Source organism: Pleurodeles waltl, chromosome 4_1, assembly GCF_031143425.1.
Source record: "Pleurodeles waltl isolate 20211129_DDA chromosome 4_1, aPleWal1.hap1.20221129, whole genome shotgun sequence".
NCBI lineage: Eukaryota > Metazoa > Chordata > Amphibia > Caudata > Salamandridae > Pleurodeles > Pleurodeles waltl.
This window is the reverse complement of record NC_090442.1, coordinates 1017531390-1017559150: the sequence shown is the minus strand read 5'-3', so window position 1 is coordinate 1017559150 and position 27761 is coordinate 1017531390. Positions and strand designations below refer to the sequence as shown.

Sequence of the window (27761 nt, the reverse complement as noted above, 5' to 3'; positions counted from 1 at the left end):
ATAGTTAGCTAAGATAACTCTAACAGCTGAATTTCTATGGTTTTGTTTGTGTAAAATTTGAGCCTAACTACAAACATCCCTGTAACCCCTGTTTTTGTGTGATTTTGTTAATTTTTTTAAATTCTATTTCCTAACTATAAAGTCCCTGTAAACTTTGTTTTTTTCAGTGAATTTCACAGTTTGTGAGTATAAATTGTACTACAATTTCAAATGTAAATATGATATACAGGCCCCTCAAATTTTAAGATTGACATCAGAGAAAACATGTCCATACATTAATATTTGGAAGTCTAAGTGTGTTTTAAAACATACTTATTTGTTTTACCAGTTCTGTAAATCTGCGGCTCCACGAGCTGGAATCGCGTATCTGCCGTGCTACCTGGAACACTCCCAAAGCTCAACTTCTGATCAGATACAATAAATCCCCACCAATGCACACTGCAGACCATACCCTAAGTAAGCAATTTGGCTTTCAGATCTCTATAGAGAATACAGAAATCCAGTGCTCCACTGTGTTTTTTTGCATTCCTGCAAAATTACTTTGTCCCAGTGCAGCTGTGTCTTCTTCAGAAGATGGGAGAGACCCTGAACCTCTTCAAGATGAGAAAGGAGATATGCCACCACCAGAAAAGGAATCTGACGTATGGAAACACTTCACTGTTTCATCTGGAGAAAAGGTGATAGCTAAAATTGTGCAGTGCAACATCTGTGGGAAACAATTATCACAAGGAATGAGGAAGAAGTATTCCCCTGGAAGTTCATTCAGGTGGAAACATTTAAAAATGATCCACCAACGAACATATGATTAGATGATGAGGGAAAAGGCAGCAGGTGGAAAATCATCATAATTAGCAGGACCATCTGTGGAACCATCGGCATCTCAGAAAATGATCACCATCCCTGGATTTTAAGATAAACTTTCTGAGATGATGACTCATTGTGGCAAATGTCATATGCCTATGGTTTGGACATCTCTTCCATGGCTGCCTACATGGAGGCTGTCAGTAACCATAGCAATTAATTTGTTTTCTCCTCTCTGTTAGACGTTGCATTCTTTTCAAAGACTGAAGCTAATTGCTTCCTTCAAGTTGCCTTCTCTTACCCCTTTTACTATCCTGGTTTTGTTTGTTGTCAAAGAAAAAATTCAAAAATATATAAAGTTGTTCCAAAAAATGGTTCTTCTTAGAGCCACTTTATCCCGTCAAAGAAAGAGCTACCTACATGTTTTTTTATTTTTGTACAATTCTGTGTTGAAGTGTTTCTGAGTTTTTGTATGTATAAATGTATCACACCCAGCAGAAGTGAAATTAAAGTATTACATGTGTCTACTTTAATATTCACTAAGGAGAATAATCTTATAACATATTAAAGAAGACACTAGCAAATGTTTTGCAATGTCATCTAGAATGCTAAAATGGAAATGGAAATGGATGTGCAAGTGACTACAGGTGGGGGAGTGGGTATGTCAGTGGCTGTATGGGTGTATCAGTGCTTGTGTAAGTGGCTCACTAGGTGTGTGTGTAGTTGTTTGGGTCTATTAGTGGGGGCATAAGTGGCTGTGTAGGTGTGAAAGAGTGTGTAAGCATTTGAATGGATGTCTGTCTATGTGAGTAGGTGTCTGCACATGTAAATGGGTGCATGTGTGAATGTATGGGAGTGTAAATTGCTGTGCAAGTGTCTGTGTCAGTACCTCTGTCAGTGACAGTATGGGTGTGTTAGTGGGAGTGTAAGTGTGTGAGTCACTGTGAGTGCGACTGAATGTGGACTGGTTGTGTGGGTGAGAGTGACTGTATGGGTGCATGAGTTGGTAGTTCTATAGGCATGTGAGAAGCTGTGTTAGTTTCTGTATGCATGTGTTAGTAGGTATGTAAATGTAAATGTATCTGTGGATGTGTAATTGAGTGTGTGACTTTTTGAATGGATGTGTTAGTGCCTGTAGATGGGTGAGTTGGTATGAGAGTTGCTGTGTGGGTGTGTGAGTGGCTGTGTAGGCATATCTGTATGGCTGTATGAGTCTATGTGATTAGGTAAATGTATAACAGACTGTATGGGAGTGTCAGTGGGTGTGCGAGTGGCTTCTACTTTTTAAGTAGACAGTGAAATGACCAAATAGAATATTAACTCCTTCCTGGAAAATGATAGCGACAGTAATGTACGTTTTACCAGAAATCGATATTTGTCCTGCTTTAAAGTTAGTCACCTCAGTATGTAATTTACTACCATCTGCTCTGCATTATTGTAGCCTTAAAATAATTTATACAGAAAATCTGTTTGACAATTTGGACATACATTATTTTGAGTAGCTTTTTTCACTAATGTGTTAGAATTCACACTTTGGGAATCTGGTAATGTTAAATAAATAAAATGCTCCAATTCTATTTATGTAGTTGATGTGTATGACCAGTCTTCACATTCATAGAGCCACGAGTACCTAAGTCCAAACAAGTCATTTACAGATATCTCTTCTTCTAAGATACCAAATCTCACCATTACAAACTCCTGTGCATTCTCTTGAGTATACTGAGTAAACTGCACAGATCCACTGTGTCTCAAATTACTGATGCAGAATGTATCTTCATTCTCTGAGTACGCAGACGGTTCAACAAAATACACAGTGCAGAACACAATTCCTACTGTTGTTTCTCTTGAATTGCATCTACATCTTGAGGGGATGCAAACAAAACATTTACCACAACAATAGCATAGCAGTTCAAACTAGAGGGGTTTGACAATTGATAACCTACATTATCTCCATCATTTACAATTTGTATTCTTAACAGCTTCCGTCTTCTGTTTCATTTTCTTATTTGCAACACCATCACTATACTGCTTTGAAACTTTCTGCTTTCCCCAGATGGAGGGTTTCTGAAAAAGTGGATACTGTTCTAAATTGCGAGCATAAAGACTTCATCGGTTGCATTTCGTAACACAACTTGAGTCTGTGTTTACTCTGCTCTTATCAAATGCAACTAGATACAAACCGGACGATGTCCTAACTCGAGACAAAGCTACATGACATGCCTTCCTTAAACACAGTACTACCAACATTATTAAATGATGCATCTTAACTTAAACCTTGTGGTTTATTAATACTAATAGCATTTGCTAGAGAAACTGGAAACTGTTTCTGTTGAACATATAAATCATTCATAAGCAAAAAACATGTAATAAACTGTCTAATCTGCTTGTCGATCTGATCAAATTTAATTACAAATTATTCCACCTCATTCCTATTAGGAAAATTTAAAAAATCAACAACTTTACCAATAGCACCATTAATCAAAAAATCCTCAACATTTAAATTTCAATGCAAAACCACCCTACCGTTTTTGTATAGACCATTTTTCCAGTACTGTAGTTCCTGAAACAGATTATTCTAATTAATCCAGTTTTGTTTGTAACTTTTCATTTAGCAATACAGTCACTCCCTGGTGTTCCATTTTATCTATTGCTTTCAGTTGCAAATTTCTTCTATCTTCAATTTCAGCAATTCTTTGTTGAAAGATGCACACTCCTCCAGTGTAAGCATTAGGCGCACAATACGCCTACCTTCTTGTATGAAAGTGAACATTAGTTCTGCTGCTGTCTTCGTTGCTTGAAACAGTTTTTTAAGAAGACGACTTTTTAGAACACACCTTCTCTCTTTTGAAAGAACACCTACTCTAAACTATTTCAAAATATTTTCATATTCAGTGTCTGATGCTTGTCGCACATTCCTAATTAATTATTTGTATTTGAAATTTAACCAAATATTCAAATTTTTAATGCTTCCTAAAAAAGTCCTAGTTTCATCTCAGAGCAGTGTTTTGAATAAAGGCTCACCTTTCAGAGGTGTAAGTTGCAGTAGATCTCAAGAAACTATCACATGTTTTCCACCAAATAGGACATCATAATCTGGTCTCTGAACCTCTTGTATATTTAAATGCACAAATGCAAGCATTAAGTTTGAGACCATGCTCACCTCATTGATGATTAAAAGCTTTAACTTTTTTAATGCCCTTGACACTTCATGACAAGCTTCACTAGATAACTTTTGGTATTCTAGTTTTTTGTCATGTTCCATAGGCGGCATTAAAAGACGATGTGAAGTAATACCCTTGATATTGTCGGCAGCTAATCCAGTAAGTGCTATAATCACACATGATAAATTAGTGTGTAGTCTTCTGTAGGAAAGTGGGTAAGCACTTGCATTAAGAAACTTTTACCAGTACCTGATTAACTGCTAATATACAACTGTATAGGCTTAAATGTTGGGCATGCACAGTGTTTGTTGTCATGAAGCAATCCATGCTTGTGGATTTCACTTCCACATACAAATCCACTTGCTCACCATGTAGTTGTCTAACCAAATCTGTCAAATCAAGTGTTTCCTGTCTTGCTTTTTCAATTGCAGTCTTGTCAACATCAGGGCAGTGCGTGCTCTACGGGCGACTGGAATGCAAAAACCCAGCACTTATGAGATAACGTAGTTCATGCATTATGCTGACATGCTGTTGTTTAACCTTTTGCATTGCAGAGTTTAATCCTGAAGACTTATATTCAAGGTGCTTATAAATACTGTTTATTTGCAATGTATTGCTGCAGGCTTTCAGAGTGTGTCAGGGTGTGGTCCCTTTCCAGGGCTTTTTAGAAGCTTTCTCTGCAGCATGACTGGGTGTGGTTTGTGGGCTGGGCCAGACTCTATATAAGGGAGCCAGCCCAGCTCCACATGCTCACTATTCAGAGGTCCCGGTCCAGGCCTTCCCTTCATTGTATTGGTGATCCTTGATCAGGGCGGTAAGACAGAGGTCGGGCTGGGCCCCCGATCCCGTTTTCCAAGGTATTCAAGTTCTTTGGCCTAATTTTCATGATGAGAGATTTTACCTTATGCGTGTGAATGTGCTCTTGTTTTTTCTGGCATTTACATGTTGGTATTCGAATCAGCAAGACGCGCAATTCATTTTTCATGTTTAACTCTTGATATTCATTGTGCTATACCATTTCTTGGCAGTTACACTGTGGCATTCGAATCGGCAAGACGCGCGATTCATTCCTCGTATTTAACTCTTGATATTCATTGTGCGCTACCATTTCTTAGCAGTTACATGGTGGCATTCGAATCGGCAAGACGCGCAATTCATTCCTCATATTTAACTCTTGATATTCATTGTGCGCTACCATTTCTTGTCAGTTACATGGTGGCATTCGAATCGTCAAGATGCGCGATTCATTCCTCGTGTTTAACTCTTGATATTCATTGTGCGCTACCATTTCTTGGCAGTTACATGGTGGCATTCGAATCGGCAAGACGCGCGATTCATTCCTTGTGTTTAACTCTTGGTATTCATTGTGCGCTACCATTTCTTGGCAATTACACTGTGGCATTCGAATAGGCAAGACGCGCGATTCATTCCTCGTGTTTAACTCTTGATATTCATTGTGCGCTACCATTTCTTTGCAGTTACATGGTGGCATTCGAATCGGCAAGACGCGCAATTCATTCCTCATATTTAACTCTTGATATTCATTGTGCGCTACCATTTCTTGGCAGTTACATGGTGGCATTCGAATCGTCAAGACGCGCAATTCATTCCTCGTGTTTAACTCTTGATATTCATTGTGCGCTACCATTTCTTGGCAGTTACATGGTGGCATTCAAATCGGCAAGACGCGCGATTCATTCCTCGTGTTTAACTCTTGGTATTCATTGTGCGCTACCATTTCTTGGCAGTTACACTGTGGCATTCGAATAGGCAAGTTGTGCGATTCATTCCTCGTGCTTAACTCTTGATATCTATTGTGCGCTACCATTTCTTGGCAGTTACATGGTGGCATTCGAATCGGCAAGTTGTGCGATTCATTCCTCATATTTAACTCTTGATATTCATTGTGCGCTACCATTTCTTGGCAGTTACATGGTGGCATTCGAATCGTCAAGATGCGCAATTCATTCCTCGTGTTTAACTCTTGATATTCATTGTGCGCTACCATTTCTTGGCAGTTACATGGTGGCACTCGAATCGGCAAGACGCGCGATTCATTCCTCGTGTTTAACTCTTGGTATTCATTGTGCACTACCATTTCTTGGCAGTTACACTGTGGCATTCGAATAGGCAAGTTGTGCTATTCATTCCTCGTGCTTAACTCTTGATATCCACTGTGCGCTACCATTTCTTGGCAGTTACATGGTGGCATTCGAATCAGCAAGTCGTGCGATTCATTCCTTGTGTTTAACTCTTGATATCCATTGTGCGCTACCATTTCTTGGCAGTTACATGGTGGCATTCAAATCGGCAAGACGCGCGATTCATTCTTCGTGTTTAACCCTTGATACTCATTGTGCGCAACCATTTCTTCGCATTTACATGGTGACATTCGAATCGGCAAGACGCACGATTCATTCCCACAATTAAAACTTGATGTTTCAGATCGCTTGCAGTGTGTGCGATCATTTCATGGCATTTGCATATTCTTGTTGAAATCAGCAATGTGCGCGTTTCATGTTTCTGCATTTAAAACTAAGTGTTAAAATTCTAGATGTTACATTATATGTGCATAATAAGTCCCTTAATACAACTCGTAGTGTGTTCCAGAAAACGTTCAGATTATTTTATTGTCCTCATGCAAGAAGACCATGTTTGATTTTGAAAACATCATTCTAGAGGATTCTTATATTCCTAGTCAATGTGTAACATTTCATTAATAGGTTAATTGAGAAGTTGTATTAATCATTCTTGATCCCTTCCCAGGTAACCAGACGTCTTGAGGCTTAGTTATTTAGTCCATGCTTAAGTTATCCATGGTTACAGTATGACAATGCTTAGAATCATAGTCTAGTAAAGATTAATGTGATATAATCTTGATATTGTGTGTTTTAACCTTTTGTTTCCTACAGGTCTCCTTCCCAGCTGTTCCCATCCTAATCCCCTTTTCCCCCGCATGGACTCCCTCAGTCTCTGTGGTTCATCTATCAGAGTCTTGGAGCTGTCTAGGGGTGGACATGTTGGGAACGTGCACATACCCAGAGGATCTTGTCTCCCTGACAAGTCCCCACTTCATTCATTGCAGTAGCAGCCTAATTTTCAATTATAGGTTGTCCAAGTGTGTCCTGGCTGTGAGGAACTGAACTTTGGCTGCTTGGTGAACTCTCCTTAGCTACCTCAGCAGCAATTGTATCTTCCTGTTCAGTTCCATCATTCAACATTTTCAAGTAGTTATGAAATATGGAGCACTGGATATCATCCTTTGCATCATTTAAAGAGTCTTCATAGCTGTCAAACTCTGCTAGTAATTCCAATTCAGAATACTAAGATTTAAACACCTGCAAAAGTGTCAAATAGAAAAACTCTTTTTACAGCAGTCCGGTAACTCAGTTTTCTATGGTTATTAGACTGCCCTTGCTATATCGCACCAACCACCCACTGCAACCAACTACTGCAAATCAATCTTCATATTCTGTCAAATTGTTTCTATATGTGTAGCACTGGCGCACTTCATAGAGACAAACATTTTCAGGGTGTGCACTTCTTTTTGGATAGTAGGTGTCCAACATGTTTATTTTTACAATGCCTGTACTATCTGGCTCAAATTTGGCAAGATATTGAATTCATGGAAAATATTTCAAATCTGTTTGAGTTTATGCTTGGCCTAGACTCACTCAAACAATTCCTCTCAACTTAGAATATAAACTAGCTGAACTCAAACGATCACAATATTCATAGGATCCAATTTCTATATATGAAAGCATCTTCAAACTGAAGCTGTACAGCTTTTTTGTTAGAAACTTTTCAGCAGAAATCTCTTCCCACACAACTTTTATCACTGTCTTCTCAGATTTTATTATGTATGAAGTGACAGAATGAGCAACAGCTATAGAGTTGTCTGCCACAAATTGAATTTTCTTATTGGCATTCCACATTTTCAAAGGTATTGTCTTGAGAGGCTCAAGAATTGTCATACCTGACAGCCTAAGACAGCAAGTCATTGAACTAACCCATGAAGAACATCGCAGCATTCTAGCCATCAAAAGAGCCCTAAAAGATGTAGTGTGGTTCCTGCGCTGAGACAAGCTAACTAAAAGAGTGCCATATTTGCAGCTGCCTTTCCCCCAAAGTGATGCAGTACCCATTGACAATGTGTGACCTTCCTGCACAGGCTTGGGAAAGAGTTGCAGTTGATTTCTTTGGTCCCTTAGGAAACGGACATCATCTTCATGCTTTCGTTTAGTAGATGAGTTATCAACAACCCATGACAAGGCCAGCAAGTGGCTGGATGATATTCATGCAGAATGGGATATACCCGCCTTTATCAATTATGGCAATTGTCTGCTGTTCAATAGCAGAGAACTCAAGGAGTTTCTTGTCAGACTAAAGCAACAAAAGAACACACCTGTGTGACCCAAAACCAATGGTTTTGTGGAACGATTCATGAGTACCCTCAAAAGGGTACTTCAGTGAGCATCAATGGAGGGGGGATGAGTTAAACCAGGCCCTGTATCAAGCCCTCCGTGCTTATCATTGAACTCCTCGCTCCACAACTGTTGAGAGTCCTGCCATCTTGTAATTTGGGAGAGCCCTCAGAACCAAACTGCCACAGTGGATAGTTGACCGATCCTTGAATGCAGATATGGTATATGCAATAGACACTTCTTGAAAAGTGCAGAATGAAAACATATGCCAGTGGCATGGGCAGTGCAGGGGCCCCCAGGGGCCCGCGACTCCCCGTACTGCCAGCCTTTTCCTGGCGGTTCAAACTGCCAGGAAAAGGCTGGCGGTCGGGACTTGTAATCCCCTGGGCAGCGCAGGCAGATTATCACTGCGGGGGCAAATGTGGCAGGAAACTGCCAGACCCGGCGGTGTGACGGCGGCGCTTCGGCCAAAATACACAAGATTGCACCACAAGCCTGTTGCCGGTGCAATCGCCAAAACAGCCCTGGCGGTCTTTGACCGCCAGGGTTGTAATGACCCCCTCTATCTTTGACCCAACTTTGCAGACTTAAGAATTCCTTCAATATGAACAAGAATACCCTGTGCCAAGTGACATTTTCCCCTTAAACGGTATGATTTTATTAATGACAGGCTTGTAGGCATTAATGTATTTAAATACATCTGTTCTCTTGAGGTTGTAAGTGATTTTGGGAGATTTACGAACAAGTCTATGTCTCATTGCAGACCTAAAACTGTTCACTTTTCCTTTTGAAATAACAGGTCTTGGAAATCAAAAACAACATTTTATGTAAAATGTTCCTTTTGCTCTGTATTTCAGCATTCTGTACTTCCCACATCTACGTGATTGGAAATGCAGGACTTGCTGCTTTAGGCATTTTGTACTCAGTGTCTTTTGGGATGCTACATGTAATATATTGTTCTATGAAAAAAAGTAAAGGCTCATCTGTGTCTGTTCCAAATTTAGCTGCATCTTTTATCCACAACAGCATATGAATATGAGGAGCACCTTGTGCTTGGTACTCTTTTCACCAAAATAAATCAGCATCTTCTCCAGGAGGTGTTTTTTTGTTGCACATGAAGGACAACAGAGCTTGAAATCTGTGGTTTAAGTATACGCAAACATCTGCAGGTTACAAAGTCCAAAGTTCTCCTGGTGTTTCAATTCATTGCCTTTAATGTCAGGATTTGTTTCTTTAAAAAATACTGTAAATCATCACATGCATTCTTTGCACAACTCAGTGTTACAAGCCAATTTGGTGCACTTAAATTTCATAACATTGATCTCACCAAGACAATGACACCAGAATTCACTGTCCCTACGTTGGCGTACCATCAAACCTATAAAATTGTACTTGAGCTTCCCATCTTTTCCATTAATTTGTTTTCAACAAAATCTTTTGCAAATGTATTTTGCACATTAACTCCTGTCTTAAGGACATGATAAACTGCATAGGACAGTCCAGACAAATCACTTTCAAATATGGAAATCTTTGTGGAAATGTAGGGTCCTCTTAATATAATCTTGTTGGCCTATACTCAGTTGCAGGTATTTTCACAGGGTAGTCATCATACTGTCCACCCACTGCAATTGGAAATAGTTAAAGAAAACATCAGGCTTCTAAAACTTTCTCCCACACACTCATTGGGGACCCTTTAGCTTGTTTCATCTGATACAGTTCAATGGCTTCCCCTTAACCTCTTTTGAATTAATGCAGTGGATTAATACTGTAGTGCTCATATATTTCGTTAGATCTACTTTTATCCACTTTTTCAAACTGTCCACTTGGAAGGCAATATTTCTCCTTCCAGGCAACTTCCATGTGCGATAGCATCTACATCTTTATAATACACATTATTCTCCTTAAGGTACACTTTTTAAACCACCTCTAATTTATTGTGTATGGTTCTGGCAGACCTTTTGTTGTCCTCTAATTTGTCATAGCAATACTAACACATGATCTGGCGTGTCAACAAATCAAAATGTTTCTCTACAAATGAATACACTGCACATTCTAGTCACTTTTTTCTGTTTTCTTGTTCAGTTTTCAAGAACACATCGCCACTTCAAATTTGGCCTTTGTAGTGAGTTTGAGGACAACAAATACAAACATAGTTTTGTCTCTGTAGAATTAAGTTTTGCAATTTCTTGTGCAAAGTTATCAGTAATGGTATCTGTTTACACATGAATATACCAACTCCTCATTTTGCCCAGACTCCACTTCAGGACCAAAGAAACGCAAATGAATATCTTCACAAAGATTTTTAACCTCTGATACTGCACCATACAAAAGTGGTTTGTTTATGTCTACTAAGCACAATCCAAGACATTTTGCAAAGTAAAGTCTTCTAACCTAAATTTCACATTTTTGAATAATAAACAACCCACATTCTAAACATGTTCTTTCAGCTTATATGCAGTTATAATTCTTTTTACATATAGTTTTTCTTATAGTACACCCTAGTTCACATACCTGTAAAATCTCTTTGCTGTTCCCAACTCTTCTATTAACATTGTTAAATATCTCCTTTTAGTGCAAATCTCAAGTTAGAAATATAGCAATGCTCCTCAACTCTCAGTACAAAAGTACCAGTAATGGTTATCCTTCCAACTCTGCTCTCACTGATACTGCTATACTTAGCAAATCACAGGCCTCCTTTCATCTTTTAATTTTGCTACACCACTTCTAAATGGTCTGTATTTTTAACCTTTTCTAAGACTCCTGTTAAGAAGCCCAATGTGGTAGTATTTTAGAGCGGATCTGCGGTGGTGCTTAGTGGCGCACCCTGTGTACATTTTCAGCAGATCAGCAGATCCACATGGAATCCCTGAAAGCATTTAACAATATTCTATTAATCCTATCCATTTATAATTTACCTTGTAAAAATACTCATTTACAAGCCATACATACTCTATTGACCATTTTGTATGCACCACTCTGCTTTTCAGTTTTACACTTTAGTCTCTTTTGTTCCCTTCTCCCCACACTCCTTTAGCTCCATTTCCATAGTAACCATGCTTGGAAAACTCTCTGCTAGCACTAGATCGATAGTTCATAAGACTTTCTCTGAGCAGCATACTAGCTTCAAATTGTTTGCAACTCCAAACATATCCCAAACAACATACTTTAAAAACAATTCAAACCAATTACAGATGTGGTTACTTTTTCTCTTAAAATCATTACCTAATTATAGTGCCCTGTACATCTCCAACATCCATTAAAATAGGTTATTGGATATTTTAGGTGCTGTCCTCCATTTCAACTGACCTTCAGCTTCAAAAATGCCTTCTTCCGTTCTGCCTTTTCCTGTGGGCTACTCTTGCTTGTTTTCAAAATGCCCAGAGTGTGGTTTGTGGACCATAAAATTGTGAATTGAGCCAGAGAGAGTGCTAGAAAGAGGGGCATTGACAAGGACCTAGATTGAGCTAATGTAGACATTACTTGGTTTGGCCAGAGAGGGTTAAAGTGGTATCAATTTCAGCCTTTAGTTGAAAGCATTGCAGATTGCCAACATCAGTCCTCATGATTGTGCACTGTAGTGGCAATGGCCTAGGCACAATTACTAGGGTAGGACTGGAAATCCTAATGAAGGACACCTTTCCACATACTGCCTTGGTGTTCTCCAACATTTGCCAAAGACAGAAGTGGCGGTGGTCAACCAAATGTTATCCAAAGATAGAGAAATCCTTGAAACATGCTAATAAAACTGTTTTTGCATTCCTCCAAGACCTCAACATGGTCTCTGTGTACCACAACAACTTATGTTTCAATTTGGAAGGAAGATATCAAAAAGACAGCCCATTCCACAGACGGAGACATTAGGGTGTTCCTCATCAACCTTAAATACTACATACTCTTCTATGTGTAATAATCATCTACACATCATAAACACAATGGCTCTTTTCAGAGCCTCCCTTTTGATAAACACTAGTTCATTTTCTTTCCATAGTCTTTTTTTCTAATTTCGCACTCTGATCCGCACATCTGTTGTGGATCCACAAAAGGAAAAATAAACTTTCAATACAAAAAAGAAACTTATTTTGGCTCCACGACAGATCCACGGAACCGTTCGCAACCAAAAACACTAATTTAAAATCACAACACATTTAATATAGTGGGCGTGTGAGAGAAAGTATGGGTGTGAGTGGATGCTTGAATGATTTTGTGGGTCTGTGACAATGTGTTTGAGTGTGTGAATGGGTGTGTGAGTGGTTGTGTACTTCTCTGAGTGAGTCTGTGAGTGACTGTGTGAGCGGTTTTGTGGGTGTGTGAGTAGCTGTATGGGTGTTTGAGTGGTATGTGAAGGAAGGACTAACCCCTGTTCAGCCTCAGGGTACAGATCCAGGGCTGAGTGACCAGTCTCAAGGTTACTGCCCCTTGTGTGGGTGTGTGAGTGATTGAGTTGGTCTTTGAGCAGGCGTGTGACTAGTTGTGTGAGCCTGAATGGGTGTTTCATTGGCTGAATGGATGTCAGTGGCTATGTGGGTGTATGGGCGTGACTGATTCCGTGGGTCTGTGAGTGAGTGTGTGACTTGTTTGAGTCTTTGAATGGCTGTGCAGTTGTATGTGTCTGTGAGTGGTTGTGTGGGTCTGTGAGTGGGTGTGCGAGTGGCTGTGTGCTTCTGTGAGTCGTTCTATAAGTGGTTGTGTGAATCTGTGAGTGGGTGTGTAAGCAGCTGTCTGCATCTGTGAATGGTTCTATAAGTGGTTGTATGGGTCTGTAAGTGGATGTGTGACTAATTGTGTGAGTCTGTGAGTGGAGGTTTGAGTAGCTGTTTGTGTCTCTGAATGGGTGTGTGAGTGGTTGTGTTGGTCTGTGAGTAGGCGTGTGAGTAGCTGTGAGGTGAGTAAGTCTGTGTGAGAAATTGGGTTGTTGGTTGACTAGGGTGTGAATACTGTTCAAGCAACAGCCTCAATCCCTTGCAGGGTGAACCTCAAAAAGTCAATAATTTAACCTGTGCTTAACCCTGGGTAGCTTGGTACAAAAAGCATGCTAAATTTAGAGGCAGTATGTTAAGTATTTATGCATTGCACAAACAGCAAAACAGTGAAAACACAACACAATAAAAATCCCCAACCAATTAAAAAAAATGTAATACATTATTTGACAACAAAACCATTAAACTCCAATTAGTAGATCAGAGTTATGAATTCGTAAAGTTTAAAGTTCAAAATAGCAAGTCCTCAGCTTTGGAAAACAGCCACCTGAGCACCTTTAGCATCATATCCAAGGGGCCAGGAGTGGATGAAGACCTCTTGGGGGTTTAAAACTCACTCAGGCTGGGTCCAGGTGCGGGTTCAACACTGTTTATCCAGTGTTCTCATTCTGTTTAGTATCAAGATAAATAGTCTGCACTTCAGGTCAACCGCTTTATCAACCACACTGGGTGAAGATGAGGAGCGGCCTGTTGCGCCACTGTGGCTCTAAACAGGAGGCTGGTAAAACTAGCCATTGGAGTCACTTCTGGAAGTCCTCAGTGGAGGTGAAGATGTAGGGGTCCATAGCAAGGCTGGCCTCTGAAGGCTAAAGGCAGCCTCCAAGCAGCAAAGCAGTCCTTCCAGGTACCACAACCATCTGGCAGAGTGCATAGAAGCTCACAGCTGTAAGCAGCCCTCTGAGAGTCTTTCTGCAGGTCCATTAGTTAACTGAAGAGTGGGTCCGAGAGCCCTATTATTACATCCTGGTGCCATACTCCTAGAGGCTGGGAAAGGTTTCCGGAAGGTTTCTTTGAAGTACCAGGAGTTTTCTGCCTCCTCTGCCCTGGCTCCTAGCTGGCAGCACTGATAATACAGGGTTGTTAAGCCTAGTGTGTGGTGGCAGACAGTTAATGACCCATTCAGGCCCTCCTAATCCCACTGTTGTGTGAGTGTCTGGGATTAAGTCACAAAGCCTTAACCCAAACTGTCAGTTACAGTGAGTTGTGTGACCTATGGCAGGGTGCAGGCACAGAGGGTTAAAAGCAGGAAAATGCCAACTTTCAAACTTGCAATGATAAATTTGACTTTACTATTGGAGGAGTTTATCCTTACAAGTTCACTACACTGAACATGTTATAGCTACCTCCTATGGTTTAGGAATTACAGTTTATCAAGTATAATAAGGAATTCCCAATGTTATCCAATGAACGGGGTAGGCCTTGCAGTAGTGAAACATTAATTTGGGAGTTTTTCAGTACTAGGGCATATAAAACTTAAAAAGCACGTGTTACCTTTTAATTACACAGCAACCTGCTCTATGAGCTACCTAGGGCTTACCTTAGGTGTGACATATATATGATTAAAGCGGAGTTTAATGCTTGGTGAGGGGTTTTAAATGGCAGGTTGACATGGCAATGGGGCACTTCCTTCAGGCTACAGTAGTAGGCAAGTTTTAAGGTGCTACATAAGTGGGTGGCACAATAAGTGCTACAGGCCACTGGTAGCATTTAATTTACAGGCCTTGAGTATATGGTATACCACTCTGCAAGGGAGTTACATTTAAATACTATGCCAATCAGGTATATGCCAATCAAACCATGTCTTAGGGAGTGAGGGTAAGCACTGTAGCACTGGTTAGCATTGGTAAACTCCTCAGAATCCTAAGGCCAACAAGCAAAAATCCAGCAAAAAGCAGGAGGAGAAAGGCAAAACGTTTGGGGGTGACACTGTAGAGAGGGCCATTTCTAACTGCCTGAGTGGTTGTGTGTTCTATGAGTAGGTGTGTGGGTGGTTTTGAGGGTATGTGAGTAGCTGTATGGGTGTGTGAGTAGGTGTGCGAGTGTTTATGTGTGTGGCTTTGTGAATGGCTGTATGCTTCTGTGAGTGGGTGGGACTATGAGTGTGTGTGAGAGTGGTTTTGTGGGTGTGTGAGTGGGTGTGTTTTCTGTTAGTGGGTGTGTGGGTAGCTGTATGGGTCTGTGACTGAGTGTGTTAGTAGCTTTATGGGTGTGTGAGTGGCAGTATACTTTTTGGAGTACGTTTTTGATTGTGGCGGTCTGTGAATAGGTATGTGAGTGGTTTTGTGGGCATGGGAGTGTGTTAATAGCTGTATGGTCTGTGCGTGGGTGTGTGAGTGGTTATGTGGGTCTGAGTGAGTATGTGAGTGGCTGTATGGGTCTGAGTGGGTGTCTGAGTAGATTTATGGGTGTGTGAGTTGATGTAAGAGTGGTTGTGAATGAATAGGTCAGGGTACCTACACCTGACATTCATTCATTTTCAGATGTAAATTTTTGGCCCAAGGGACTGAGTCCCGATATACAAAATGGCAGCCTTAATTTCCCTTCAGGTTGTGACCAGCCAGTCACAGCATTACTCTTGGCGCATGGATTTTGCTTTAATAGCTCAAGAACTACATCATCTAATGGGTGTGCAGGTTTGTTCTATAGATTACAGTAGTGGTGGGTTGCGACCATGTTACTTTTCTACCTCATGTTGTACAACTTGTGTCCAGCTAATGGGTGTGTTTACAAGACACATGTGCTTCTAATGCATCATAGATGTGTTGAGGTTTTGAACATGTTCTAAATCTTTTTATAGAAGAGTAACTCTGTGTGCAGATAAAAGTAGACGACTTGTGCCCAGTATGTTCCACACAAGGTTTTTGGTTCTGCAAAAAAAGTTTCCAACAGGAGAAAGATTCTACATAGTAGATATTAAGTATTATCAGCAGTCTTGAGTTATTAGACAGAATCATCTGAGCATGATAATTTCTATGTAACAATGAGGACTGTGTGCACACCAGGTACTAACTTAAGTACATGTGATTATTTTGCTTCAAGAGATGGGCTACCTGTAAAGTCTTCACTACAGTATGAAGGCTGCAGGAAGTATAATCTTTCGCACCTTCAGACCTTGGGTATTTTCAGTGAATAGTGTATTTTTGTAACAAGTGTTACATAGAGTGTACCCTGTTCTTAGTAGATAATTTGTAATACTTTGTGGTGTATTTCTCATGAGAGTTTCATTGTCTGCAAAAGGTGTAGCACGGAGTAAACAATTTCCATAGAGAAAGCAGTACCTGCTTTTCCACTCATATCAAATTTCATATCTCAATGTGGGTTCAGTGACTGCGAGGAGTTTAACACAGATAAAGCTGTCCGTAGTAGGGCATTCATTTTGGAACTAACATTGAATATCTTGAGGAATTTGTCTTTCTCTAAACAGATTTATACAGATTGAGCACTGTGTGCCATGTTGGTTTCTCATATATCTGTGGTTGATTGTTATCATGAACTAGGCTACTCATGAAGTGTATGGTATAGGGTCAATGTTGATATAGGGTCAATGTTGGACATAAGCCATGCTTGCTACACCCAAAGGAGTTATATATGTGAGTGCATTAAAGATGCTTCATAATATTCCTAGCTTATTTTGTACTTTCTTTGATGTCTCTCAAGCCATACTAGAATATACAGAAATGTATGCAAAAGAAGCTTGGGTATGTCATCAATGATGTCATAGACAATGTTATTAGTGATGCAATATGTAAGGTCATAAGCCGTGCATGGTGTGCCACAAGGTTAAGTTGGCTAGTTAGTTTCTGTGTTTTAATGTTGTCAATGACATAGTTACCTAACTATAATGTTACTTTAAACTTATTTTTTTCAGCAAATATCTAAGGTTGTTTTTTTAAAACAAAAACATATGTTTTTATCGCAATTAACAAAAAAACGTTATTTTAACATTTGTGTTTGTTAGTGAATTTCTAGGTTTTATTTTAACGCAAAAAAATATTTATTACCATACGTAATGCCAACTCCCCGCAAACACATAGCCTTTGGCCATGCTCAGAGGGAGGTGGCTGGTCCAGGCCCTGCGGCAAATGCCCCCACAATCAATCAATCAATCAATCAGTAATTTGTTAAGTGCGCTACTCACCCAGTGGGGTCTCAAGGTGCTGGGGGGGTGCTATTGCTCGAAGAGCCAGGTCTTGAGACGCTTCATGAATTCCTGCAGATCAGGAGGTCCTGGGTCAGACGTAGGTTGATGGGGAGGAAGTTCCAGGTTTTGGTGGCAAGGTGGGTGAAGGATCTGCCGCCGGCTGTGGTACGGTGGACGCAGGGGGTGGTGGCGAGGGCGAGGTTGGCGGAGCGGAGCTGGCGTGTAGGGATGTGGAAGTTGAGACGCTTGTTGAGGTAGGCAGGTCCGGCGTCATGGAGAGCCTGTGGGTGTGGGTTTGAAGATGATCCTTTTGTTGACGGGGAGCCAGTGGAGGTCTCTGAGGTGGGCTGAGATGTATTCGTGGGGAGGGAGGTTAAGGATGAGTCATGCTGATGCGTTCTGAATGTGCTGAAGTTTTCTCTGGAGCTTGGCCGTAGAGTGCGTTGCCGTAGTCCAGTCTACTGCTGACGAGGGCGTGGGTGACCGTTCTTCTGGTTTCAATGGGGATCCATCTAAAGGTCTTGCGAAGCATGCAGAGGGCATTAAAACATGAGGATGAGATGGCGTTGACTTGCTGGGTCATAGTGAGCGATGAGTCCAGTATGAAGCTGAGGTTGCGTGCGTGGGTGGTGGGTGTTGGGGCGGCTCCTAGGGTGGCAGGCCACCAGGAGTCGTCCCATGCTGATTTGTTGGAGCCGAAGATGATGATCTCAGTCTTCTCTGAGTTCAGTTTGAGGCGGCTTGCCTCCATCCGGTTGGCGATGGCGTGAAGTCCGGTGTGGAGGTTGGTCTTGGCAGTTGCGGGGTCCTTTGTGAGTGAGAGGATCAGCTGTGTGTCGTCCGCGTAGGAGACGATGTTAAGGCCGTGGGATCAGACGATGTTGGCGAGCAGTGCCATGTAGCCACTGAAGAGGGTGGGGCTGAGAGATGATCCCTGGGGGACTCGGCAGATGGTCTTGGTGGCTTTTGACAGGAACGGGGAGAGGCAGACTCTTTTGGTTCTGCCAGTGAGGAAGGATGTGAGCCAATCCAGGGCTCTGTGGCAGATTCCAGCGTCGTGGAGGCATGTGCAGAGTGTGTGGTGACAGACGGTGTCAAAGGCTGCAGAAAGGTCAAGGAGGATGAGGGCAACGGTTTCACCTTTGTCGAGCCTGCTCCTGATGTCGTTGGTAGCAGCGACACGAGCGGTCTCGGTGCTGTGGTTTTTTTGGAAGCCGGACTGGGAGATTTTGAGCAGGCTGTTGTCCTCCAGGAAGCGAGATAGTTGGCTGTTGACTATCTTCTCAATGACCTTCGCAGGGAATAGGAGTAGGGAGATGGGGTGGTAGTTTTTTAGGTCTTCGGGGTTGGCTTTGGTTGTTTTGAGCAGTGCGTTGACTTTGGCGTGTTTCCAGCTCTCCGGGAAGATGGCGGTCTCAAAGGAGCTACTGATGATGGTCCGGAGCTGGGGAGCGATGATTTGGCTGGCTTTATTGAAGACGTGGTGAGGAAAGGGGTCGTGGGTGAACCGGAGGGGATGGTGCTCATGGTCTTGGTGGTTTCCTTGTCGTTGGTGTGGGTGCAGGCACTCAGGATGTTGGTGTGGATGGGTGCCTTGGGGTCGGCATTGGCAGTGGTGGTGGTAGGGATCGGCGGTTCAAAGCTGCCATGGATGTCTGTGATCTTGCGGTAAAAAATGGTGGTGAGGGAGTCACAGAGGTCTTGCTAGTGTGGGGGGTCGGCAGAGCAGGCCTTGGTGAGTTCCTTGATGATGCTGAAGAGCGCCTTGCTTTTGTGTGCGTTGTTGTCAATTCGTTCTTTGTAGAAAGATCTTTTGGTGGTCCGGATGAGCTGGTGATATTTGCGGATGTCAGTTTTGAGGGTGGCATGGTTGCTTTCTGTTTGTTCTTGGTGCCAGATCTTCTCGGCTTTCCGGCATTCCCGCTTGGAGGTCTGAAGGGCGGCGGTGAACCAGGGAGCTTTCTTGCTGGTGCAGGTGTTGGTGGTTTTCCTAAGAGGAGCGAGGGTGTTGGTGCAGTCGTTGAGCCATTGCTTGAGGTTGAGGGCGGCGTTGTTGGGGTCGCTGGTGTTGGGTGGCGGGGCGGGGGCGAGGGTGGATATCAGTTGGTCCTTGGAGATCTTGTTCCACTTGCGGTGAGGGGTCCGATGCTGGTGGTGGTGGGTTTCTGGAAGAAAGCCAACTGCACCCCCATCGGCCATGCACAGCAGGGGGCTGTTGCCAGTTCACCTGCAGGCAGCTAATCCCTCCCCCCTTTGCAGCAGCCAACCTCACCCAGTGAACGGCTGTTCATTGCATGCGGCATAGAGTTGCCACAGGGCTTGGTTTGTAGCTGGGCCCTGCATCCATCTCCCTGCAGGCAGCCACCTGGAGTCACCCAAACCCAAGCTGCAGATGGCCTCTGCTCATGCATGGCATGGAGTGCAGCCAAGTCCTGCTACCAGCCCCCCCTCAGGCAGCCAACCAACCCTACGCTGCATTCCGCCTTTGGCCGTGAGCAATGGGGGGCTGATCACAGGGCTGGCAAGAGGCCCTGTGCCGAACCCCCAGCAGGCTGCCAACCCCACACCACTACTCACAGCCTTTGCTGTGCACAGCATAGGGTTGGCCTTCAGCCACTGGGTGATTTTATATATATATATATATATATATATATATATATATATATATATATATATATATATATACACACACATACATATATATATATACACACATATATATATAAAAATGTTATTCTTTTTTTCTTTATTAAACCCAATGCCCCTCACGTAGAAAAAAGGAGCACTCTCGGATTTATTTACGCCAACAGATGCGTTTCAGCATAATTGCCTTTCTCAATATTGGTCACGTAAATTGGAAGCACATGGAAGGTTTTTAAATACCATTCAGCTGTTTGCTCATTGGATAGCAATTTCGTAGCAAGCAAAATCAGACTACTCAATATTTCAAACGTAAATCACTCCCCTTGCTCATACAGTATTTTGATCCCTTAGTGGATGTTCACTCTCAGTGATTTATGAGCACACAAATTGAGCATGTCTTCCGTCTTTCAATCCAAGACTATAGTCATGTTTTCTTAAGAATAATCACAGTCAAATTACCCTCTTTTTTGCTGCAATTGTCATATTCCACATTATATGCCCGCTGGCAGTGGTTTAGTAACCCTTTCGCCCTCCCTTTAGTTTTGGACAACTTAGTGTTGGCAGGCATGTCTTTTCGACAGCGGCGGTTCTGCAATCAAAAATTATGCCATTCAAATGCCACTAAAGGATGCCAAACACTTTCCAAAACGGGTGCCTCCTCGGTGAAAGTAGCCTTCACACTATTCATTTTAAACCTACGGAGCAAAAAGGAGCACTCACAGGTCTCTTTTCTCGGATTTATTTATGCCAACAGACACATTTCAGCATTATCGCCTTTCTCAATGTTGGTCACGTAAAGTGGAAGCACATGAGGGGTTTTTAAATACCTTTCAGTTGCTTGCTCATTGGAAGGCAATTTTGTGCCAAGCAAAAACAGACTACTCAATATTTCAAACATAAATCGATCTCCTTGCTCATACAGTATTTTGTCCTTTTTTTTAACCCTTCTAAAACCACCAGATTGGCTCTGCCTAGGAAGAGATTTGCAGGCTCCTGAGGGGTACAGAACAAGCTTGTCTTAGGTTTCATTTATAAACCTGTCCCCATTAACAATCGATGTCCTGGGCAGAGAGCCCATGCCTGGGAAAATGTAACTTAGTATCAGCACTCTCCAAGGGGAGTAAATCTCCATGTGCTGCGAGTATGCTGCCATTCTATCTATTTATTCATTTTGAATAGATATTATGGCAGCGTACTCCCAGCACATGGAGATTTACTTCCCTCGGGGAGTGCTGATACCAAGTAACTTTAGACTTTTGATGATTTGAAGGACTCAGAATCAGAAGAGACTGGACAGATATACTCTATTGGGATTTCATTGATTACCAGCCCTGACAAAGTCGGTGGGATATTTCCCAGGACAAAACACGTTTTGTCTGGTCTGAGGGTGATTTGAAACCGATTAACATCGACTGAACTGCACTGAAGGACTGGAGTTTCAATTTGTGATAGGCCGAATTGAATCGAGCCAACTGGAGTTTAGATCTGGAGCTTGTGTCATCTGATGAATCAACATTACTTTATATATGGACTATCCACAACATAAGTGAATAATGTCTTGGCATTGCTTATAGCCTGTGTGCCTTAACAGTACACTTCTTGAAACAACAAGTTGTAATGTTGCCTTTTTAATTTCCTTGGTTTTTTCCTTCTTTTCTTTTTTTCTATAGGTAAAGGATTTGTTTCTTGTTATTCTATGTAGTGTTACGGACTATTTGGTATTTTTCAGCAGTTTGGCATTTTTCATTTTATTACTCCTCCCACTATGTTGATGCTATACATATATAAGTATTTATATGTTTGAGTTATGGGATATATATATTTATTAAAAAACCAAAGGCTACAGGGATGTTATAGTTAGGCTCACATTTTAAACATATGAAACCATAGAAATTCACCAGTTATAGTTAGAGTTACCTCCAGTAACAATATCTCGTGCCCTAAGGTGACTATAACTCGCTCCCCCGCCATGCACAGTTTTTTCAACAAAAAGTTTACTGCAAATATTACATTGATATCTTCAATGATGATATCAAGGATGTCAGGAGTGCCGCAATTTGTGGGGTCAATAGCAGTGCACAGCGAGGGCTATAGTTACCTTAGGGCAGTCTAGCCCTGGGGAGGTGTTGTTAAAAATAAACAACAAAAAAAAACAGGAAAACAAGTCTGGCTGGATTCGAACCCTGAATGGCCAGTGTGATGGTCTGTGACCTTCACACCGAGCTATTTGCAGTTTGTTTGTTTTTCACTTTTTTTTTATTTTAGCCCTTTATGGGCTATCTGGGACAGCGAGGGAGCCCTCAAGCGCTCCCCCACAGTCCCAACATGTTTTTTTTTTTTTTTTTTATTTATTTAACAAAATGCCCTTTATGGGCTATCTAGCACCGCAGGGGAAGCCTCAGGCCTCCCTGCACTGCCATTGCTTCAGCAAGCAAGGGGCTGTTTTAACAGCAGCTCTGTGCTTGTTGAAGCAAACCCTTCATCTCTGCTTGACTGGTCCCACTGTCTGAAACCAGAATGTTTTACTTCAAAGCTGCAGCTAACCCACAGCAAACAGCTATGTCCCGTGGTTGGGCACCCAGGACAAAGCAGGAGCCGGCCCTGTCGGGTGGCGGTCCCCAGAGCAATCAGTGACTCCACAAAGGGGGCCGCGGGCCCCCCTCCATCGTTGAAGCCCCAGGGAGGTGGTCGCCCTGGGATCTTGAGGGTCCGATATTGATTCCCTTTTCAATATTTAGTATTAGACTCGGGGAGGTGGTGATCCCCAGGTTTGCGCTTGCAGCCCAAGCACCCGCCCTGCACCCAATTTCTAAAATGCCCAGGGGGGGCTTTTACCGCAGATTCATGACCCCATTAAAATAAAATAAAAATGCTTTTTAGCCCTCAGAGGTCCCTTTGGGACCCCAGCACCAGAGCCAAGGGGTCAAGGTGTTCGTGCCCTGGCCCCTTATGTATTTTTTATTCTTTATTTCAGGAACTCAGCTTTAGTCGAGTCCCAACATGGCTGCCAAAACTTTACCAGCTTCCTTGTTGAAGTGTTGGCAGCCAATCAGGTCTCAGCATGAGATCGGGAGGGGTCGCAAATCCTTTGAGTCCCTAGATATCCAAATTTAGATTTTCTTTAATTTCTCCAAAAATTATTGAACGGATTTACACCAAAACAAAAAAGGTCTCTTTCTGGCCTAAGACCTACCTTTCTACCAAATTTGGTATAATTGCATCCAGTAGTTTCGGCGCTACCCCTGTTCAAAATCCCTATGGAAAAATTAATGGGGAAAACATGTTTTGGGATCCCTCCTTTTTCTCGTCCCCACTTCCCCACAGAGGGATCACCCCCACAACTTTACAGACAACAGCTGACGTGACTGGCAATTTTCTTTAGAAAGTTTCACAAAGATTCATCAAGTGGCGGCAAAGATATAGGCAACTAAAAAAAACGCTATTTATATGGAAACTAGGTCCGAACTATACCTACCTAGTGGGCACTGCCACTAGGTAATATGTATATATATATATATCCAGTACACCAGTGATGGTTTGTTACTGGATTTGGAGAATAAACCTGACAATATCTATGTATGTGGTTTATGTGTCTTCTTTTTAGAACCGCCCACAATTTATGATCAACTTTAATTCTCTTGGTAATAACTACAATATATTTAAATATAGGGAAGTCTGATGAATTACTGTCTATTTTCTGTCCAGATACTCTTTTTTAATGTGTGTGCATTGATGGGGGAAATATAGAAGGGGTTTTCAATAATTCATTTTGTTCATGTAGGTTTTTTTACATATATAATTGAATATTGTCTGAAATTCTTTTTATAAACGTTGATATTTTGAATAAATGCAAAAGAAAATATTTTGTACTATGTATTTAAATTGTTGATGTCAACCACATATGACCATGATTGATTCTGAGATAAGCAGAGTTGTTTGTATATTTCTGTGCTACATATTCCCTTCGCTGGTTCATAAATGTGCTTCCATCTTCATATTCACTCTCACACAAACTACCCATGCAGTTAAGCAAGGTGGGAGAGCAGACTAACATTGTCTCCACCTTTGGCCAAGGAAGGGAACAAATAAACGTTAACCACCAACGGGCGGGCATTAAATAACTCCTGTTCTTGGCAAAGGTGGGTTTAAACAAGAACACAACCACCCCGTGCCAAGATGGAGTGGCACACACCACCTCTTGAAAGAATAGTGCATTAGAAACCCTTCACCCGTTGTGATTGTGTGCAAGTAAACAAAGACACCCTCTGCCTGGCACAAACAGGAAGTCAACGTGGAGAGAGGAAAAATACCCCTACCCAATCGGTACTTAAGGCCCAGAGGTGCAAGGACAGTTGTTCACTGTTTTAGGCGTCCTTCAGCTTTAGAAGAATGAGTGTGAAGGATGGCCAGGCCAGCAAATCGTAGACATGCACCCTGTTCCCAGAAGGGCACCATATCTTTTGTAACAAGGGTCATCTCAGCATAAGATGAGCCATAGATAAAAAACAATATTAAATGAAAAACATTAAAGTTAAAGTTTATATATGATTAATTTAGGTGATATAACTGCTACTGGGCAAAACCTAAAAAGACATGAAATTCACAAGTATTGGAACAAGAATGTACCCTGCAAGAATTATGGTCATGACCCTTTGCATTCAGTGAACCAGCAGGCAAGTTTCTGTCCAGTAATGCACATCTGTTTTAGTCTCAGCACACATGACAACCATGGGTGTGCACTGAGAGCCACTGTTGCTAGGTACTGTAAAGAGTTGTGAACCACAGGGGGCTTTGTAGTCCAGAGAAATGGACCCAGTATGCCTTCTGAAGGAAATGAGACCACTGTCCCCTCACTGAATCGTAAGTTACTGATAGCAGTGTCAGAGTGAATTGCTGATATTAGGACAGGCATTTTCAGGATACCCATGGAGGAAAGTAGCCTACCAGTCACTGTAAAGTTTTGGTTCAGCTCAGTTTAACCAGGACTTACAGTATAATTGTGTGTGTGTGTGTGTGTAGTGGGTACATGCTTGCATGTGTGCATGACTTAATACTATGGGTGCATTGTGCAAGGAGCATATGTGCCATTTTAGCCTACTAACACAGCATAATCCATTTTGATTTGACTTTATGGGCACTGTACACAAAATGGAGATGGGTTCACCCACTAGACAGGCTATTCAAACTACAGAATCCTGAGTCAGAGCTCTCCTTTTGAAAGTTACTGAAATCATCAAGTGTGGCAAGACATGACAGGAGAGATCTGTGTCTTTGAAGGGTAGGGTTGTTCCCTAAGCATAGTCTGTTTTTGTTCTCCCCAAAAGACAAAAGCTAGCTGATTGCTAGTGTAAAGGGTGTCCCTTACTTGTGTGTCAGTCTAGTGTATAGTCCAGAGAGCGATCTTTAAGTATACCCTCCTCCCTGCTATTAAGAACAAAGGGCCAGATGTATCAAAGGGTTTTACCCATTCTGTGTCTATGGGAAAATGTGTTCATACATATGCCCCAAAGACTTTTACTGACTTAGCAGGAGCCAAATACACCAAATGGTGGACCTCTCTATAGTTTGTGGGCTGAGACCCAGAACCAGCAAGGGATTTCTGGATGGACTGTATAAACATTGACAGCAGCTTTCACTCAGTATTCCAAGATTTCATATAACCAATGAAAGCTCCAAACTCCAGGGAGTAGGAAAAATTCTGATATCCAGGGCTGGAGTCTCTGCTTGCTAGCTCCCCCAGGGGGTGAGAAACCATCACCCCAGACTACTGTAACCTGCTGGTGAGAATCTGCCTTGGATGGGGGTCTTCTTAGCTGAAAGAAGAGCACTAGAGATGTTTTCTTCAAAGTGTCTTCCCAAAGAAGAAATTTAGAGAGAGCTGCCTGTTGATGGGCCTAGCTATGAGCTGTGGTGGAGTGCATTAGACATCATCGCAACATGGGACTGCCCAGTGGAGCTGAGGTGTGCAGTAGCTATTCCAGTGCTGTGGTCAGGTGTGAAAGAAATGAGCCAGGGAGTACGTGCTCCTTCTGGTACTCTGCTACAGAACCGCCCTCAGTTGCGCTGTCAGCGCTGCTGACATTGTTGTGCCCCAGTATCGCTTTGCCATCATCATGTACTTGTCCATGTTGCGGACATAAATGAGTGGCAGGGCTTCACCATATGAGCATCGGAAGTGAGGGTAACTGGGCTGTACTGTGAACAAGCATGGAGAGATTGCACTGAAAGGAATCTGAATTGTGGGGTACCACCATCCTTGGAATTCTGTCCTTCTGAGCTGGTGTGCGAACCACCCCAACATGCAACCTCCAGTGTTTGTCTAGACTGACTTCTATACTGTCATTCTTGTGAAGGTGCCTAGGAAGAGGGGTGGGACTGGATGTGAAGCCCATGAGGACCAATCACAAGGGTCTGGGCAGAATGGAATACACCTGTGGCCCAGGAAAAGCTGTAACTGTGGAGCCAGTTGAAAATAGGAAGGATAGGACAGAAACTTCTCAACAGTGATCCCATAAACTGTCTAGATGAGGACCCACTTGGCTGTGTGGGGTTAGTTCAAGACACTTCCATATTCATGTGAAACTTCAACCTGTTATCCCCGATTCATGCGCTAAGGACTCCCAAGGGAGGATAGCACTTTAGCTTAGTGATACAAGTGTAGAATAGTCTTTTGTTCTGTGTTGTACCTTTTAGGATTATTAGGATCCTTCACAGTTTTGTGTTATTGTAAGAATAAAATATTTATTGATTATTAAAATCACTCATTGCCTGAACATTCGTAACTATTGGTGGGTTATTGTGTACATTGTTGAGTTATGACTAACTGCACACCACCTCCCTAAGTAGGCCTTGGACAGCTCACCCACATTTACCAATAAGGGTTGTACTAAGTGCCTGATTTGAAAGGCCATAGTTATCAAGAACCCGGGAGTATGGTGTTAAACACCCATGACCCCTACAGTTGTGGCCTAGCAGCTCACTTACCCCCGAATTGGCTCAGAGAACAAGTTATGGTAATAGCTTAACCTTGGCTACCGCCTTGCGGTTCTCACTTAACCACCAGGAGTACCCTACACTGTTTCACATACAATACAACATTACATGATGTGCGATATGAATAATTACATCACGAAAAGGGTCATTGACAAATATATTCAGTCTCTCATTCACATCTCATTTCCGCTTTACACCAAGTGATGGTGGGATGCGAGTTATAGTAATGCCTTCACTTGAGCTCTTATTTCTCGGGCCTCACCCAACCTTATTAAGTACCCCTACCATCACTGATGTCCACCTACGGTCTTAAGAGAGCATGAAAAGTAATCTGACTTGCCTTAGGCCAGAACCATTTTAGTAGCTGTGCTACAGTCTTATCTACTTATTGTTATTACATGTGGAGTTATGCAAAGATCGCTTCCTAAACATTTTACTATTCTGTTTGTCTCTTCCTTATGTTATCTGATTAAATTTTAGTGGTGGTAATAGCCAAAATTTCATGCTAATTTGATGAAGCCACTTTTTGTCTATGTTGAAGAAATTTTCTAAAAACAATAATAGTTGGAATTCTTTGGTGAAAAAAATAAGGGCCTGATTTAGAGTTTGGTGGATTGTGTCACAAACAAGATGAATATCCCATCCGTCATATTAAAATCCCATTTGACCCTATGGGAATCATAATCTTGCAGACAAGATATCTGTCACATTTGTGATGTAGTAACCTGTCTGCCAAACTCTAAATCAGTCCCTAAGTCACAGATGATTAAATGAATATGAGAGACGTTAAATCACACAATTCATCACATTTTTAGATGAACTGCATAAAGATTGTGTTTAC

General features: G+C 42.0%; 1 protein-coding gene across 8 annotated transcripts in view; it reads right to left on the bottom strand.

The window, feature by feature from the left end:
• Window positions 1-27761, bottom strand: part of CADPS2 (calcium dependent secretion activator 2) — a 1861089-nt gene that overhangs the window by 122425 nt on the left and 1710903 nt on the right. The gene's annotated exons all lie outside the window — the stretch shown is intronic.